Here is a 19,006-nt window from a genome sequence, read left to right on the forward strand (position 1 = left end):
CCCCACTACTGATATTTTTTAATAACTAGATTTTATTGAAGAAGCTATTGTATGATGAATATGATTCTAAAAATTGGTAGTACAAAAGTTGGGATGAATGGCTGGTGCTTTGTTTACATGGAAATGAACTGATGAAAATGTCTCAGGGGTCTGATGAAGTTACTGTTCAATAAAAGCATCTTCCCAGGGGAGAAGAACTGAATATTTAAAAAATAACAAATAAATAAATAAATAAATAAACGAATGAAGGATTTGTAGTACAAAAGGATGTACAGTGAAAAGTAGTAAGTCTCCTTCCCACAGACACCCCTGAATCTTCAGAGTTACCTGATATTATTAATTTTTAAAATTTATTTATTTTGTGAAAGAGAGAGACCAAGCAGGGAAGGGGCAGAGAGAGACGGAGAGAGAAAATTTCAAGCAGGCTCCACAGTGTCAGCAAGGAACCTGATTTGGGGCTCAGACCCAGTAACCATGATATCATGACCTGAGCCAAAATCCAGGTCAACTGAGCCACCAGGGATCCCAGATGTTATAAAATTCTTATGTAAACTTATATATATTGTTTTTATACAAATGAAAGTCTATTACATACAATGTACCTTATTTTTTCTTTCTCTTTTATTAATTTACATTGTAGCTTAGAGGTCATTACATATTAAGATATTCTATCTTATTCTTTTCTCTGTTTTAAGGTTTATTTATTTATTTTGAAAGAGAAAGACAATGAGTGGGGGAGGGACAGAGAGAGAGAGGGAGAGAGAGAGAATCCCAAGCAGGCTCTGCACACTAAGTACAGAGCCCAACATGAGGCTCAAACTCCTGAACCATGAAATCATGGTCTGAGCCAAAATCAAGAGCTGGTCACTTAACTGACTGAGGTACCCATTACATGCCCCTCCCCATTTTTTAAAAAGTTTATTTATTTATTTCAGAGAGAGAGAGAGAGAGAGAGAGAGAGAAACCCAAGCAGGGTCCACACTGCCAATGCAGAGCCTGACTCTAGGCTCAAACTCACAAACTGTGAGGTCATGACCTGAGCCAAAATCAAGAGTTGGACATTTGAGGGGTGCCTGGGTGGCTCAGTGGGTTAAGTGTGTGACTTTGGCTCAGGTCATGACCGCACAGCTTGTGGGGTCAAGCCTGCGTTGGGCTTTGCACAGGCAGCTCAAAGCTTGCTTTGGATTTTCTGTCTCCCTCTCTCTCTGCCTCTTCCTTACTTGTGCTTGCTCTCAAAAATAAATAAACATTTTTTAATTTTAAAAAAATGCTTAACATGTCAAGGAGTAGCAAAGCCAGTGTTGGTGAAAAACAGTGAGGGGAAAATGAAAGTGGAAGGGAGGAGATGGAAGAAATGGCCAGGAGCGACATCATGCAGTCTTTTAAGATCATAGAAAGACTTTGATTTTTTTTTCTTTTAATTTTTTAGAGAGAGAACACAAAAGCAGGAGAGAGGGGCAGAGGAGAGAGAGAGAATTTTAAGCAGGTTCTATGCTCAGCACAGACCCTGAGGTAGGGCTTGGTTTCAGGATCCTGGGATCATGACCTAAGCTGAAATCAAGAGTCAGATGTTGGGGTGCTCAGGTCATGATCCCAGAATTGTGGGATTAAGACTCACATTGTGCTCTGTGTTGAGTGTGGAACCTATTTAAGATTCTCTCTCTTCTCTGGCAGGTTCTGTGCTGACAGCTCAGAACCTGGAGCTTGCTTTGAATTCTGTGTTTCCTCTTTCCCTGCACCTCCCATGCTCATGCTCTGTCTCTCTCTGTCTGTCTCTCAATAATAAATAAATGTTAAAAAAAAAAAAAAAACATGTATATAAAAAAATATTCTCTGTCTCTCTCAGGATACCTGAGTGGTTCAGTTGGTTAAGCGTCCAACTTCGACTCAGATCATGACCTTGAGTTTTATGAGTTTGAGCCCTGTATTGGGCTCTGTGCTGACAGCTCAGAGCCTGGAGACTACTTTGGATTCTGTGTCTCCCTCTGTCTCTGCCCCTCCCTTGCTCACACTCTGTCTCTCTCTCTCTCTCTCTCCCTTTTTATTTTTATTCTTTTTTAATCTTTTTTTAATGTTTATTTATTTTCGATACAGAGAGAGACAGAGCATGAGAGGGGGAGGGGCACAGAGAGAGGAAGACACAGAATAGGAAGCAGGCTCCAGGCTCTGAGCTGTCAGTACAGAGCCCAATGCGGGGCTCGAACCCATGAACGTGAGATCATGACCTGAGCGGAAGCAGCAGGCTTAACCAACTGAGCCACCCAGGAACCCCTCTCTCCCTTTTTAAAATATATAAACGTGGGGCACCTGGGTGGCTCAGTCAGTTAAGTGTCCGACTTCGGCTCAGGTCATGATCTCATGGCTCATGGGTTCGAGCCCCATGTCAGGCTCTGTGCTGACAGCTAGCTCAGAGCGCGGAGCCTGCTTCAGATTCTGTGTCTACCTCTCTCTCTGACCCTCCCCTGCTCGCACTGTCTCTCTCTCTCAAAAATAAATAAAAGACATAAAAAAATTTTTAAATATATAAACATAAAAAAAGGATTCTCTCTTTCTCTTTCCCTCTGCCCCTTTCCCCACCCACATGCACTCTCTCTTTCTAAAATAATTAATTAATCAATTATTTAATAAAAGATAAATATAAAACTGGTAAGATTTGCTGATAGATTTGGAACATCAGCTGAATCAACAACAATGTAGACCTGATTTTAGCCTAAATACAGCCAAAGTCCACTGAAGCACTGGAATATGTGTTGGTGACGTGTGAGGATAAGGGTCTGCTGGGAGTAGGGAGGCATGTAGGAGAGAACTAACATTTCTCTAACATCTATGCAGTAGTGTTCTGACATTGCTTGCACCAGAAACTGATTCTGTTTAATGTGATACAGAAAAAGAAGTCATTGGAAGAAATGCAGGTGCTGACAGCCTTGAAAGTACAGCTGAATCACCAGGCCTCAAACAAGACAAGAACCAGGTGACTCCCGGAATCCAAATGACAAGAACTATCGGGTAGTCTCTTCCTGGTACCTCCTGGCACGAAACAACTCCAACTATTGTCCATCTCTGATTCACCCTTCAAACAATGCAAATTATAGGAATTAATGGTCTGCTAGCTTCAGTTGGATCATATGGCCACTCAACTAGGGCAGAAAGGCATCTTGACTGACAGATCTACCAGTAAAGAATGCAGTGGGACAAAGGTAGTTACCCAAGGAAAAATCAAAATATGGTAATAGGAAAATGGATTTCAGATACTAGTACTGGCAAAAACAATAGATTCCACCACAACTTAGCATGTGTTTGGCATACACATACATTGTCTCATTTAGTCATCACAATAACCGTATGAGATAGATGTTAACATCTCTCAGAAAGGCTCAGAGGTTATGTAATTTATCCAAGCTCGTAAAGCAACTAGGCAGTATTAACTGGCATTTGAACTAAGGTCAAAATCCTGCTTTCAAAATCCATGCCCTTTCTGTTACACCACAATATTCCACTGGGTAGAAGATTAAATTTCTACTATTCCTGTTTTCCCATGAGTAGAAAGAAGTAATTACTTGCTCTGGGTCTCCTGAGTAGCTTGGATAGCCAAGGTTTGCGGAGTTGCCAGGGCTCTCTTGGAAGTGAGTGGCTAGCTATTCTCTTTATTTCTTTTATCATTGATTAGAAGAGAAGAAGAAAAAAAAATGGGCTTGGAGCCCTGACTCAGGGCTCCAGGCCATGACTCCGAGATCATGGCCTGAGCTGAAATCAAGAGTGGGACGCTTAACAGACTGAGACACCCAGGCACCCCTCAAATGCTTACTACGCTCAAAGCATAGTCCTTTATATCCATCTCTGCATTGAAATCCCTTAATAGACCATATGATAGACAACGTTATTAACCCAAATTTACAGTGAAGGAAACAGGTTCGGTGAATGAAAGTTATTGCCCAGTATCACTGGTTTTCAAATCTAAGTCCCTCTAACTCCAAAACTGGTGTTTTAAACCACTACACTGCACTGAGTTCTTCTGCCCTGTTTGGACTGAGGCTAGAGCACCTTCACTTTGCCAACCACTCTTTTTTTTTTTAATTTTTTTAATGTTTTATTTATTTTTGATACAGAGAGAGACAGAGCATGAGAGGGGGAGAGGCAGAGAGAGGAGACAGAACCGGAAGCAGGCTCCAGGCTCTGAGCTAGCTGTCAGCACAGAGCCTGACGCGGGGCTCGAACCCACAAACGTGAGATCTGACCTGAGCGGAAGCCGGAGACTTAACCGACTGAGCCACCCAGGCGCCCCCCCCAACCACTCTTGAAAGAAGGTGGTTTGTTTCCTCACTGACATAAGGGAGTCAGATTTGCTTATCTCTGAAGGCTCTTCTGACTCTGATTTCTGCTTCCACTGACAAGGCAAAGGGCTGAGTTCTGTGACATGCAAAGAGTTAAATTCTGTGTTATCCAAATTGTTTCCTAAAAATTACCTAAAAATAGCATTCATACAGTGCTTTGCAGAGTACTTCAGACATCAATTCCTCAGAGGATAGAGGTCCTGCCACTGTAATGCTGGACCCCAGAAACAACCTAGAGTGTGACTCTCCTGATTGTATCTTGGGCCAGAAGATTTACCAGGAAAAGGAGGAGCATTTCCAACTAGTGAGAACCATTGAAAGGATAAACTCTGAGAACTCACGCTGATTCCCTGGGGGCATCACACTCAGAAACAAAATGAATTTCTCATAAAGCACAGACAAAGGAAGGGCAAGGTCCTCCTTAATGGACTTTGTGCTCTGACAAACCGGGAGCTCTGAACCAAGAGGCATGGCTTATTCCAGTAAAGAAGGAGGCTCCCTGGGGTCACCTGGATGGCTCAGTCTTTAGAGCATGAGACTCTTGATCTTGGGGTCTTGAGTTCTAGTTCTATGCTGGGCCTGGAGATTATTATTTTTTTTAATGTTTATTTATTTTTGAGGGGGGAGGGGTAGAGAGAGAGAGACAGAGAGACAGAATCTGAAGCAGGCTCCAGGTTCCAAGCTGACAGCATAGAGCCCAGTGGGGGGCTGGAACTCACAAGCCTTGAGATCATGACCTGAGCTGAAGTCGGATGCTTAAATGGCTGAGCCACTCAGGTACCCGTAGAGATTTAAAAAAATTCTTTTTAACATTTATTCATTTTTGAGAGATGGAGAGAGACACAGTCTGAGTAGGGGAGGGGCAGAGAGAGACAGAAACAGAGACAGAATCCAAAGCAGGCTCCAGGCTCTGAGTGGCCAGCACAGAGCCCAACGCGGGGCTTGAACTCACGAACTGTGAAATCATGACCTGAGCTGAAGTCAGACACCTAACTGACTGAGCCACCCAGGTACCCACCATGAGCTTATTTTTTAAAAAGGGGGACTCTCGGGGTGCCTGGCTGGCTGACTCAGTTAAGCATCTGGCTTCAGCTCAGGTCATGATCTCAGGGTTTGTGAGTTCAAATCCTTAGTCAGGCTCTGTGCTGTCAGCTTGGAGCCTGAAGCCTGCTTCAGATTCTGTGTCTCCTTCTTCGCCCCTCCCCTGCTTGTGCACACAAGCTCTTACTCTCTTACTCTCCCTCTCTCTCTCAAAAATAAACATGAAAGAAAGAGAGAAAGAAAGAAAGAGAAAGCAAAGGGGGTCTCTGGAAGACTGAGGGTGGAGAGGTGGGGGGCAGATCAGTCTTAGAAATGGCTAGGTAAAGTGAACAGTTGAATAAGAAAAGCAGGTCATTTTTTGCAGCAAATGACTCTTTCCTATTCCTCTTGCCATCATCTTTAGCTCTATTTTCTTAATTCCCCATATATTTTAAAAATTAAGTTTATTTATTTATTTATTTTGAGAGTGGGAGAAGGGGCGGGGGGGGGCAGAGAGAGAATCCCAAGCAGCCCCCATGCTGTCAGCACTCTCCCCCATATTTTTGGGAGAATGAGGAAGAGTAGATGAAGTTGAGGGGAAATTGCTGCTCAATAACAAAAAAAAGAAAAAGAGAGAGAACTTAAACCAATATTCTCTTCATTCTAGATAATAAACAGGAATTGGAAAAATCCAATTTTGCTCATGATTTTTCACTGTAGGGAATACATTTTCACCAGATCAATATACTATCCTTACTAGAATTCTGCCATAATGTCACTAACCTGTATTTAAGTGTAGAAAAGATATTCCCATGCTCACTCTGATGACTCAGCCTTGAATTTAAGTCAGGTCTGCAAAAAGGAGATAAAGCTGCAAAAGTTCACTTTTTCAGCCAGAGCAGGTTTCCACCCATATGCAGCTCTTGGATTTTGGTTAGTGGCCAAGAGGGAGCTGATGTCAAATGATCCTCCGATGTTTGCCAGTCCCCAGGGTATCGGGGGCACAGCTGGGTGGGGTGGATTTCAGCCTAAGGCTCCATCTCCCAGGCCTCTGAAAAAAGTGATCCCATAGCCAGATGGAAGCGGATGGGGAGTGGGGAAGGCGGGAAGGAAGGATTGGCCAGATTAGCACCTGGTTCCTTCACCCGAGCAGGGGCTGTGCATCAAAGCAAGGCACAGATGGTCTTCCAAGTAATTAGAGAAATTAAATCCCCAGTATTTTTAATCCTTGTATAGCCAGATTGCTAAAATAATAATAATAATAATAATAATAATAATAATAAAATTTTTAAAAGAGGAAGGAAGGAAGGGGAGATGTGAAAAACCCTTTGAATCTTTGCTTGGGTAAGATGCTACATCTTGGTATTCCTTTCAGGCAGCACTACAGTTTCTCTTCTCCTCATCTTCCATTTTTTAAAAAATATCCTGAAACATGGTTTTTAAAAAAATGTTTATTTATTTATTTTGAGAGACAGAGAGAGTGCAGGGGAGGGGCAGAGAGAGGAAGAGAGAGAAACCCAAGCAATATGCTGACAGCCATGGAGCCCAAGGCAGGAGTTCAATCCCACAACCATAGGATCATGCCTTGAGATTAAATCAAGAGCTCAACCAACTGAACTACATTGTGTCCCTGTTTTGTTTTGTTTTTTTTAAGTAATCTTTATGCCCGACATAGGGCTTGAACTCACAACCCCATGGTCAAGAATCCCATGCTCTTCGGACTGAGCCCACCATGAGTATTGATCACACCACTACAGAGGGTGAACAATGCCCCAGCAGTGTGATATAGGGGAAAGATTGGATGGCAATTGATAAGGTTTTAGTTCTGCCAATGCCAGTAATTTGCTGGGTGTCTTTTTTCTTATGGTTTTTTAAAATTATGGTTTATTTTTGATACAGAGAAAGACAGAGCATGAGAGGGGGAGGGGCAGAGAGAGAGGGAGACACAGAATCAGAAGCAGGCTCCCGGCTCTGAGTTTATCAGCACAGAGCCCGATGCGGGGCTTGAATCCACGAAGGTGAGATCATGACCTGAGCCGATGTCAGAGACTTAGCCCACCAAGCCACCCTGGTGCCCCGCTGTGTATCTTTTGCAATTTGCCTTACTGCTTTAAACTTTAAATTCCTCTTCATTTAAAAAAACATTTTTTAATGTTTATTTATTTATTTTTGAGGGTGGGTGGGCAGAGAGAGACAGAGACACAGAATCTGAAGCAGGCTCCAGGCTCTGAGTTGTCAGGACAGAGCCTGATGCGGGGCTTGAGTCACAAACCTCAAGATCATGACCTGAGGCAAAGTTGGACACTTAACTGACTGAGCCACCAGGTGCCTCAAATTCCTCCTCTTTTGAATGAAGTACTGCTGTTTGGTTCTGAGTTTTTGAAAGGCTCAAGCAGAAAAATGCTGTGATATTTTGAAAAGCATAAAGTGTTACAAAATAGAATAAAATATGATTTAACCCCATCTTCTCTTCTAATCATTCTTTTTTATTTTATTTTTGTTTTTATAAGTCTATTTTTGAGAGAAAGAGAGATAGAGAGAGAGAGAGAGAGAGTATAAGCCGAGGAGAGACGGAGAGAAAGAAGAGAGAGAATCCCAAGCTGGTTTCTCATTGCCAGTGTGGAGCCCAACACAGGGCTCAAACCCACAAACCATGAGATCATGACCTGAGCCGAAACCAAGAGCTGGACACTCAACCAACTGAGTCACCCAAGCGCCCTATTGTTCTTTTATATTTTAAATGTATAAATGAGTCCCTCCTCCCAGATCCTTACTCCCGACAGAAGGAAGTTGAACTGGATCATGCAAGGATTTCAGAAGGCACCAAGCATGAACCGAACTGGATCTGAAAAGATACAGATAATGAAGGCCATGATTTAACAAGCTTCACTGGAGGCATGTGTTCACTCATTCACACAACAAATAAGGCAGAAGTGGAGGTGTTCTTTTCTGTTCTACAAGCTTTTCTACAACAGCTTGTAAAGGCTCTGGCCAGCTGCTTTATCTACATGCTGAGAAATCAGCTGGTGACTGGGTGGGAAAAAAGCAGTTGTTACTCTGCTTTTTGTGGAGGCTTTGGATGCTGATTTGGAAGATTTTTGAAAACATATCCAGTTTCTTGGAAACATCATTCACAGGTTAAAATATAGCAAGTAGTTGGGTTTTTTCATACTAGCAAATACACACACACACACACACACACACACACATAAGATATAAGATTTATTTTTTAAACTTATGTTTTTTGAAATGTTTATTTATTTTGAGAGAGACAGAGTGAGAGTGGGGTTGGGGCAGAGAAAGAGACATGCACAGAATCCCAAGCAGGCTCCAGGCTCTGAGCCATCAGCACAGAGCCCAATGTGGGGCTCGAACTCACAAGCTGTGAGATCATGACTTGAGCCAAAATCGGAGGCTTAACCGACTGAGCCACCCAGGTGTCCCTAAAGATTTATTTATTAAGTAATCTCTACACCCAATATGGAGCTTAAACTTATGACCCCAAGGTCAAGAGTCACATACTTCACCAACTCACCAACTGAGCCAGCCATGTACCCCACAGTAGTAAATATTTAGTTTGATTAAACTTTATTTATTATTATTATTATTATTATTATTTTAATTTTAACTAGCCCGACTTGGGGCTTGAACTCACGACCCTGAATTCAAGAGTCACATGCTCCGCCAAATGAGGCAGCCAATGTTTCTAGCAAACATTTTATTTATTTATTTATTTATTTATTTATTTAAATTTTTAAAAAATTTTTTAATGTTTTTATTTTTGAGAGACAGAGAGAGACAGCGCAAGCAAAGGAGGGTCAGAGAGAGAGGGAGACACAGAATCTGAAGCAGGCTCCAGGCTCTGAGCTAGCTGTCAGCACAGAGCCTGATGCAGGGCTCAAACCCACAAACTGAGATCATGACCTGAGCCGAAGCCGGACACTTAACTGACTGAGCCACCCAGGCGCCCCTATTTATTTTAATTTTTAAAAGTTTATTTATGTTGAGAGAGAGTTCAAGCAGGTAAAGGGGTAGAGAGAAAAGGAGAGAGAAAATTCCAAGTAGGCTCCACACCCAGTGCGAAGCCTGACACAGGGCTTGATCTCAAGCACTCTGAGGTCATGACCTGAGCTGAAATCAAGAGTTGGATGCTTAACTGACTGAGCCACCTAGGCCCTCCTCTAGCAAACATTTTAAGCATTAGTAATAGTGTTAGCTAGGATGTGAGAAAATGGGCACTCTCACAAACAGTATAAATTAGTGGAATCTTTGGAGGATGATGTAGCCATATCCGTTCCACTCCTCACCAAATTTCACAACAGAATCAGGCTATAGATGAGAAGAGGGATATCCCAAGATGCTGAAAGTCAATTTTATTATAATTCTTAACATATTTAAAGCATTTTACAATTTATAGGCAATTTTATGTGATCTTCAGTATAATTTAATAACACATATCCATTTGCAGATAAAGAAACCAGGGTTCAGGGGTATAAGGACTCACCAATACTACATCTCAAAGAGAAGGAGAAGGGTTAGCAGCTTCCTATTAAATGTGTGAACTAAGAGTTGCCAAGATCATTTCAACTGACTTCCCTTTTGGCTAGAAGGTAGTCACATTGTCCTACCACCTACAAAAGAAGTCAAAGATGTAGCAGAGCTGGAGCACTTGGCAGGCTCAGACAATAGATCATGCAACTCTTGATCTCAGGGCTGTAAGTTCGAGTTCCATGTTGGCTGTAGAGATTACTTAAAAATAAAATCTTTAGAAAAAATGTAGTATAGCTGACTTCCAAGCACCCAGCTAAGCTAAGGGGAATCCATTCCCAACTGAAAAATGGGCATATTGGGGAACAATTAGCAATCACTGTCCTTTACCCTTCCAATCAAAGCCAGTTTCTACCCATTGTTCTCCCCTGAAACTCTCTACATCCTTCACAAATTAGCTTATGTGACCTCTTTTAAGAAGCCATTCCAGGGGCACCTGGGTGGCTCAGTCAGTGTCCAACTCTTGATCTCAGCTCAAGTCTTGATCTCAGGGTTATGAGTTCAAGCCCCATGTTGGGTTCTAAGCTGAGTGGGAGCCTAGTTAGAAAATAAAATAAAATAAAAAGATGCTATTCCAGATCCTCTTGCTCCACTGAGTTCCCATAATTCCTTAGACTGAATAATATTTTAGTTAGATGGGTTCTCCTACTAGTCTATGAGTTCTTTGAGGGCAAGGATGAGGTCCAAGTCAGATTTCTGCCAGCTACCACATCTACCACATGATAGGGCCTAAAAACTGATTACTAAATTACTGAAACATCTTCTCTTTTATGAACCTTTTGAGAGTAAGCCGGGAATCTTACAATGTTGAAAAATTAGAAACCCCTAAATCCTTCAGTGTTTACTTCTTAAAAGCAAGGATTTCCTTCCATATAACTACATTTTTTCTTCTTTATTGTTTTAAATATGGAACACTTCACAGATTTGCATGTCATTCTTGCAGAGGAGTTGTGTTAATTCTCTGTATCCTTCCCCTTTTAGTATATGTGCTGCGGAAGCGAGCACTACATAACCACATTTTAAAATTATAATTTGACAGAGATCTCCTTAAATGCCTGGAGGAAAGAAAGGAAGTGAGGGTGGGGGGCAAGGAGCAGATTAGAAAAAGAATCTCCAGGTCTTTGGAGTAACCTGTGTTTGGATCACTCCTTCATGCTTAGCCAGGTTGTTTACAACTCTGCCTTAACCTCCACTTCCTGCTTGCCCTGAGCCTAAAGGTCAGCCAAAGGTGAAAGTTTATAGTCATCTCAGTTCTCTTAGCATGTGTCCTTCTTTCCTCATGCATGTGGCTTTCTAGATTCCCCAGTATATCCAGGAAACTTTCAAAGCCCTTGTTTTATCCTTCTCCCCAAACCCTCACTCCATGACTCTCCTCCCAGGCTTTTGGTGTGTCTATTGTTCACCCAGCTGTTATTTTCTGCCCAAGCAGCAACAACTGTTCACCTGCCTTTCATTGCTTTTAAGAAAAGTCCTCTATGTAATCATAGAATTCCAAGTTAGATAAAACAAAGGGAAGTGATAGGTTTGGTGGGCTCAGGGAAAGGGACATCAAGATGGCTGACAGAGCATCCCGCTGAACAATACCAAGATGGCCAACGGACCACCATTTTGGAACTTTCCACCTGCTGCTGGCTTCTCAGAAAACATGTCATCTGCCCCTGGACACACCCCGGAACTAGTGCCCTATATAAGGCCCTGCTCTTTGTCCCACTGGTGCGACTTCCCTGGCCCATCCTGTCCGGACCAGGGAACCTCGCCCAAGAGCGCTCCCAATAAGGGCCTTTTACATTTATTTCTGACCTCAGTTTTCTGAATGTCTCTGCGACTTCCCTGACTCAACCCTTACTCGAGTCACGGAACCTCACCTGGGGGCCGCAGAGGCTTTCTTGGCTCCATAACATGGTCTCTCTCTTTCCTCTCATATCTGCCCCCACATATTAAATCTTACAGGAAGCCCATTGTTTCAGTCCTTCAGGGGAACCCCAGAGAGCTCAAAAAGACAACTTTATCCCTTTGGAACAAGATCTACTCTGCTTCTGAAAGAAGCAGGTACCCACACAAAGATGGCAGAAATATGGGCTGCCATCTTTAAGACTGCTGCTACATCAGTGAGTAGGGTGGAGCTAGGGTAAATTAAAACACCACAAAGATCTACTGTGTTTCAGTGGACTTTCTTCTGGCTAAACATTAACTTGGTTGCTGCAAACTTTTACTATCTCCCAGAGTTTTGGTAAGGCTGAAACAGTTTATGTCAAGTTTTTTTCAGTGTTTCTAGGGAGGGATGGACCCCATTCTCTGCCATTTTCCCTGATGCCACTCCTATCTTCTATGCCTTTCAATTGTACTTAATCTTTACCTTTTTGTACTATCTTTGGGTAATTTCCTTAGAATCATCTTCTAGTTCATTAATTCTCTCTTTGATGGTGTCCATTTAAAATAGTGTATCTCGTGAGAGTGCCTGGGTGGCTCAGTGAGTTAAGCCTTTGGCTTTGGTTCAGGTCATAATCTTGCAGTTCATGGGTTCAAACCCTGCATGGGGCTCTGTGCCAACAGCTCAGAGCCTGGAGCCTGCTTCAGATTCTGTGTCTTCCTCTATCCATGCCTCTCCCTAGTGCACACTCTGCCTCTCCCTCTTTCAAAAATAAATAAACTTTAAAAAAATAAAAAAAGAAAAGATAGTATATCTTGTTTACTGATATTTTCCCCCTGGTAATATAACAAATAGAAACTTAACACGTCTGATTCCATATTGCTTCTACTTCCTTTGCTGCTATGATCTCTAAATTAGAAACTTCTGCTTAGCCCTGCACATAAGCATGTTATAGCTAAAATTTGCCAAAAGTGCTTTTTACCCAAAACCTACCTTACCCAAGGAGATAAGGAAGTACATACAGAAATGACTATGCTATTTTTAAGATTTACAGGAATAACATGTCCTGATTCCTGTATACAAAGATCAGCTGACCAAGGACAAAGAAGTTACATGACTTTTCATGGGGTACCTGAGTGGCTCAGGCAATTGAGCTTCCAACTTCGGCTCAGGTCATGATTTCACAGTTCATGTGTTCGAGCCCCACTTCAGGCTTACTGCTGTCAGTGCAGAGCCCACTCTAGATCCTCTGTCCCCCTTTCTCTGCCCCTCTCCTGCTCATAGGCACCCTCTCTCTCAAAAATAGTAAGCATTGGGGAAAAAAAGGAAGTGGGGTGCCTGGGTGGCTCAGCTGGTTGAGTGTCCAACTTCAGCTCAGGTCATGATCTCACGGTTTTTGGATTCGAGCCCCGCATCAGGCTCTATGCTGAAAGCTAGCTCAGAGCCCGGAGCCTGACTTGGGATTCTGTCTCTCCCTCTCTCTCTGTCCCTCCACTGCACTCACTGTCTCTCTCTTCCTCTCAAAAAATAAATAAAACATTAAAAAAAATTTTAAAGGAAGTTACATGACTCTTTTCAGATGTCTACAAACATCAGTCACAACTTTTGACTTTAACACTCCCCTCCCCACTTCTCCTTTTTACTAACATAAAAGGAGCTTGAATTTCATGCTGAGGGGAGATGGTTCTTTGGGACAATAGTCCACTATCTTCTCGGTTTGCTGGTTTTCCAAATAAAGTTGCTTTCCTTACACTAACATCTTGCTTCTCAACTTACTGGCCTGTCATGCAGCAAGCAAAATGAACTTGGACTCAGTTACAACAGCTGTAATTTTCCATTTTAGGTAATCTTTTCTCAAATTTCTAAATGACTCATTTATTTATTTTTAAACTTTCCATTTAAAACAATTTTTTAAAGTTTATTTTTTCAGTCATCTCTACTCCCAATGTGGGGCTCGAACTCATGATCCCAAGATCAAGAGTCACATGCTGTTCTGACTGAGTCAGCCAGACATCCCTAAACTTTTTATTGTTTTTAAGACTTTTTTTATTTTTAAGTGATTTCTACACTGAGCATGGGGCCTAAACTTATAACCCCAAGATCAAGAGTCACACACTCCACCAAGTAAGCCAGTCAGGCACCCCAAATTTTCCATTTTTAAATAGTCTTAGATTTATAGAGGTTAGAAGATAATACAGAGGAGTGCCTGGGTGGCTCAATCAATTAAGCTTCCAACTCTTAATTTTGGCTCAGGTCATGATACCACAGTTCATGAGTTCAAGCCCTGCATTGGGCTCCATGCATACGGTGCAGAGTCTACTTGGGATTCTCTTTCTCTCTCCCTTTCCCCCACTGACTCTCTCGCTCGCTTTCTCTCTCAAAATAAGTAAATAATCTTAAAAATAAACAAGATAATATAGAGAATTTCTGTATATTCTTCACTACATTCCCTTAAGGTTAATATTTTATACAACTATGGTATGTTTATCAAAACTAAGAAACTAATATTGATACAATACTATTAATTTTACTAAGATTTCCTCATTTTCTCGACTAATGTCCTTTTCATATTCAGAATCCAATCCAAAATACCACATGACATTTAGTTATCAACTCTCCTTAGTTTCCTTCAATCTGTGACTGTTTCTCAGTCTTTCCTTGTCTTTCATGACCTTGGCACTTTTGTTTTTTTGTTTGTTTGCTTTTATGTTGTTTTGTTTTATTTTTTGAGCTAGAGAGAGAAAACACAAGTGAGGGAGAGGGAGAGAAAGAGAAAGAGAGAGAGAAGCATGGCTCATCCAAGTGGAGCTAGAGCTAACCTGATGTGGGACTTGAATTCATGAACCATGAGATCATAACCTGAGCCAAAGTCAGATGCTTGGGGCACCTAAGTGGCTCAGTCAGTTGAGCGTCCGACTTCAGCTCAGGTCATGATCTCACGGTTCATGGGTTTGAGCCCCGCGTCGGACTCTGTGCTGACAGCTCAGAGCCTGGAGCCTGCTTCAGATTCTGTGTCTCCCTCTCTCTCCACCCCTCCCCTGCTCATACTCATGCTCTGTCTCTCACAAAAGTAAAATAAACATCAAAGAATTTTTTTAAAGAGTAAAAATAAAAAAACAAAGTCAGATGCTTAACCAATTGATCCACCCAGGCAACCAACCTTAGCACTTTTGAAGAGTATTGGACAGGTATGTTGTAGAATGTCTAGAATGTCCCTCAATTTAGATTTTTTCTGATATTTTCTCATTATTAAACTAGAGTTACAGATTTTTGGGTAGAAAGCCACAGAGGTGAAGTGCCCCTGATATCACATCACATGGAGGAGTATATAATGTCAATCTGACTTAATGTTATTGAAGTTAGCCTGATCGTTTAATTAAGGTGGTTACTGCCAGGTTTCTCTACCCATAAAATTATATTTTTCCTTTTCCAGGTGCATTAGAAGTGAGTCACTAAGTCCAGCCTATACTCAAGGAAAGGGAAATTAATCTCCATGTTCCGGAGGAATTTGTGCTCATTTTTTTTTTTATGTGAGAGAGAGGGAGGGAGAGAGAGAAAGTTGGGGAGAGGAAGAGGAAGAGAGAGAATCTTAAGTAGGCTGCACACTCAGCACTGAGCCTGATTGATGCCAGGCTTGATCCCAAGATGCTGGGATCATGACTTAAGCTAAAACCAAGAATCAGACGCTCAACTGACTGAGCCACTCAGGTGCCCTAAAAGAACAATATTTAAAAATTTCTTTAGGAGTGCCTAAATGGCTCAGTCAGTTAAGCCTCTGACTTTGGCTCAGGTCATGATCTCACAGTTTGTGGGTTTGAGCCCCATGTCGGACTCTGTGCTGGCAATTTAGGGCCTGGAGCCTGTCTTCAGATTCTGTGTCTCCCTCTCTCTCTGCCCCTCCCCCTCTTATGCTCTGTCTCTGTCTTAAAAATAAATAAAACATTAAAAGAATTTTTTCTTTAACATAAGTATGTTTTAGATCCTCAAAGGAATAAAGGAAGAATAAGAAACAGTACAAAGTATAATAAGAATAAAATATTATGAAATGAAAACAGGCAAAAATAAAATACAAACAGGTATATATAAAAATTAGCCAATCTGAGAACATATGTTAAAACTACCACAGTAACTGGGGCATCTGGGTAGCTCAGTCAGTTTAGGCTCTGACTCTTAATCTCGGCTCAGATCGTAATCTCACAGTTTGTGAGTTCGAGCCCCACATCTGTCTCTGCACTGTTAGTGTGGAGCCTGCTTGGGATCCTGTCTCTCCTTTTCTCTGCTCCTCCCCAGCTTGTGTGCCCAAGAGAATCCCTGCTTGGGATTGTCTCTCTCTCTCCCTCTGCCCCTCTCCCTCACTGGTGTAATCTCTCTCTCAAAAAACAAAAACAAAAACTGTTCTTTTACTTTCCTTTCTGGAATGAAGTATTCTCCTGATTATGGAGTTTTTGGTGAGGGGGCGTCTGAGCATCTGACTTTTCTACAATGAGTTCTACTAAGGAGTTTAGGAAATTTACTTGCAAACTCATTTTGGAGTGGGAAGTTTTGCTATTTTGTTTTATTTCATTTTGTTTTTCTTCTCATTGCTCCCACTCCTCCTTTTGGAGAGGTACAGAACTCCAGGCCCAGGCAGGAGAGGGCAGCAGCTGGTTTCAGCTCCTTCCCTCACCTTAGTCCCTGGTTTTAGCACTGAGACTAGTTCCTGTTCACTGCTTTGGAGCACTTCTAATGACGGCATGGTCTTTCTGGTGGCCAGTCACCATCCAGGAGCCCTCCAAGAGTCACCTCGTTGAAACCAAACACAATGTGGGGCAGCTGGCTGGCTCAGTCAGGAGAGGCTATGATTCTTGATCTCAGGGTTATGAGTTCAAGCTCCACAGTTAGGTATAGAGATTATTAAAAAAAAAAAAAAAGACACTGCTAGCATGCAGGAAATCCCAAGGGATTCAGAAACTCTGTTAGGAACTAGAGTCAAAGACCAAATATTAGAAGAAAAGATGTTTCTCATGTTTCTATCACTTAGGAACTTACAAAGGTTTTAGTAGCTATGTGCTAGGAAGCCGGGACAGAGACCATATAAATATAGTTTCTATTATCTCATACAATTATTATGCAATATACATATATATCAAATCATCATGATGTACACCTTAAACATACACAGTGTTTTATGCCAATTATATCTCAATAAAGCTGGAAAAAATTGATTTTACCATCAGTTGACTTTAAGTAAAGGAGATGATCCTTCATCATGTGGGTAGGCCTCATCCAACCAATTGAAAGGCTTTAAAAGCAAAACAGGTATTCCTGAGGAAGAAGAAATCCTGCCTCAAGACCACAACCTCAGCTCTTGCCTGAGAGTTTCCAGCCCGCCCTACCAATTTTAGATTGTTCAGTTTCCATAATCACATAAGTCAATTCTTTGGAATAAATTTCTCCTTCTCTCTCTTCCTGTTTCTATCTATGACTCTCTGATACATATATATATGTATTATATCTCTGATATGCATATATCAGAGGGTTATGTATATCCCTAGAGAACCCTACCTGATAACAGACTAAAATCTAACAATAATGAAATAATTAATAAATTATGGTGTATTCTTTTATTAGATTATTTTTCAGCATTAAAAAATCATGCTTTCAAAAGATAAATAACATGGTGACATTTTCAAAATATTATGTTAAGTTAAAGCAATAGAAGAAATTAAGTCTGAAATTTTATTTAAAAAATTTTTTTAATGTTTTTTATTTATTTTTGAGAGACAGAGAGAGGCAGCACTAGCAGGGGAGGGTCAGAGAGAGAGAGGGAGACACAGAATCTGAAGTGGGCTCCAGGCTCTGAGCTAGCTGTCAGCACAGAGCCCGATGTGGGGCTCAAACCCACAAACCGTGAGATCATAACCCGAGCCAAAGTTGGACGCTTAACTGACTAAGCCACCCAGGCATCCTGAAATTTTGTTTAAAAAAATAAGTGCACCCATAGATGGAAGGAACTATATTCTTCCATTATATACACACATAATGAAGGAAAACCACAAAAGCATTTATTGCATTTATTTCTTTTTTTAATATTTATTTATTTACGGATTTATTTTTTGAGAGAGACAATGCAAGCAGGGGAGGGGTAGGGAGGGAGACAAGAGGATTTGAAGCAGGTTCTGTGCTGACAGAAGAGAGCCCCATGTGGGCTTGAACTCATGACCCAGAAGATCATGAACTAAGCTGAAGTCAGATGCTCAACTGACCCCAGGTGCCCCTCTTGATAATGGTTTTAAAAATATCTTCTGGACATTCGTTATTGATGCTAACAGAACAAAAATGTTATTCTATAATTGCCTAATGATAAGACAATCTTTGTTCCACTTTGTAAGCCATGTTATTTTTCTATCATTAGTTGATACCTATATGTTTGTTTTTATGCTAAGATTGCCTTGTATATGAGTTAATAGATATCACTGGTAGAAAGTTCTTCAACAAAATTTGTAGATAATATACTTATAAAATTCTTATATATTTCACAATTAGGCATTTGTGAAAAGCAAAGGAAATAGAATGATGCCATAAGATACATATTTTATTAGCTATTTTTCCCCCATCTTTTTCAAATTATATTACTTGAGCTTATATGGGCACCTGGCTGGCTCAGTTGCAGTTCTTCATGTCAGGGTTGTGAGTTCAAGCTGCATGTTGGGTATGGAGCCCAATTAAAAAAAAATTACTTGAGCTTATAAGCAGAAAAGTTTCATCTCTTTCTTTCATTTTTCATCTAATTGAAGTTACAAATAAAAGTAAGATTATTTAAGAGGCAGGAGGCAGGAGTCAAAAGCCAAGGAAATTGGATAATTTACAAACTTTATAATCAGTTCCTAAATGACTAGAAATTGTATGTTCTTAACACAAAATCCTTCAGTGTGCTCCAAATTATACATAAAACATAGAAATGGAATTTCTGCTCTCAAAGTGGTTGATGCTCTGAACTGTTCAGGTTCTAAATAAAGAAAAAAAAATATGAGAGTACTAGGAAATGCCAAAATAAATACCACTTGCAACTTCAACTGGACCCAGATACTTAATGAGGCAGAATTGAAAATAATTGGAGCAAAGGTCCTGGGTTTCAGTCTTCATTCATCCCCTCTCTGACTGCGTGACTCGACTTTTTTAGCTTCAGCTTTCTATAAAAGTATGAGTTTAATGAGATGAGTCTTTTCTGTAGCATCTTCCACCTTTAGTAATCTCT

The 19,006-nt window shown here is 41.1% G+C and overlaps 1 non-coding gene across 1 annotated transcript; it reads right to left on the bottom strand.

Moving 5' to 3' along the window:
- Nucleotides 1-10,799: 10,799 nt before the first annotated feature.
- LOC115277154 lies at nucleotides 10,800-10,904 on the bottom strand. Its single transcript, XR_003902260.1, has one exon. It is a non-coding gene; the product is annotated as a U6 spliceosomal RNA (small nuclear RNA).
- Nucleotides 10,905-19,006: the final 8,102 nt, after the last annotated feature.

The sequence above is a fragment of the Suricata suricatta genome, chromosome 13 (genome assembly GCF_006229205.1).
Source record: "Suricata suricatta isolate VVHF042 chromosome 13, meerkat_22Aug2017_6uvM2_HiC, whole genome shotgun sequence".
Lineage (NCBI taxonomy): Eukaryota > Metazoa > Chordata > Mammalia > Carnivora > Herpestidae > Suricata > Suricata suricatta.